Source organism: Olea europaea, unplaced genomic scaffold (genome assembly GCF_002742605.1).
Source record: "Olea europaea var. sylvestris unplaced genomic scaffold, O_europaea_v1 scaffold4833, whole genome shotgun sequence".
Classification (NCBI taxonomy): Eukaryota; Viridiplantae; Streptophyta; class Magnoliopsida; order Lamiales; family Oleaceae; genus Olea; species Olea europaea.
The window spans coordinates 1-1081 of NW_019263148.1; positions in this window are offsets into that span (position 1 = coordinate 1).

Here is a 1081-nt window from a genome sequence, read left to right on the forward strand (position 1 = left end):
ATTCAAAAAGTTTTTAATTCCGCAAGAACACCTATTCACCCCCCCTCTAGGTGTTAGTTGGGTCGAACGATAGGTTTTTCAACTACAAACACTAGAAACATGTACATTGTTGGGAAACTAGAAAATGTAACGAGTATGGCCATAGGATATTAACTAACCTAAATAATCAAAACCCCAAATCACAAATTGACATATTAACAATAATAGCAAATCAAACCCCAAATCACAACTTCACAAATTACAATATTAAATCTGTAAATCACCAATTAATATATACATAAATCACCAATCACCAATCAATCCATAAATGTACTAAAAGCTTAGAAAAAAGAGAGAAGAAATGGCTCACAAGTCACATGAGCCGACGGCACTCAGGCGGAAGTCACAGACAGATGGACAATAACGACTGGGGTTGAAGAAGCAAAGGGGATTTGGGGTAAAAGCGAGATAAGAGGGAGGAAAAAGAGTAGGTACTACGGAAGAAGAAGTTATATGGAAGCGTCAAATGAAACGAGGGAAATTAAAAGGGGGGAAATATGGACCGCATTTATGGCATGCATATGCACGCCATAAATGTGTTAATATGGACAGCATTTATAGCGTGCTTATGTATGCCGCAATAAGTGAAATTTATTTATTCTAACATGGCATGCCCCCAAGTAGCACGCCGTAAATTCTCACATTTAGGCGTGCGATTAATGTACGCCGTAAATGGTTTTATTAGTTGATTTTTCATGGCTTACTTAATTCGCACGCCGTAAATAGATTTTTTTTACGGCATGCAATAAATGCACGCCGTAAATGTACGCCTTAAAAAGCTCCTTTTGTTGTAGTGATCTTTCCTTCAAGAGTCTGAGATGTGATGAAAATAGACTTACTACAGAAGATATTCTTGCTACTTCGTTTGCACAAATTTTTACATGAATGTTACTAACCAATCCCTTCTTGGACGCTCTTTAAAGTTTTAATACATTTTCCTCACTCTTCTTTTCAACCGTACAATCTTCAATAAAATAAGATTATACGTAAATCAAAAAATTCCCATCTTTTTTTACCACACATTTTCTCAAAAAATACTATT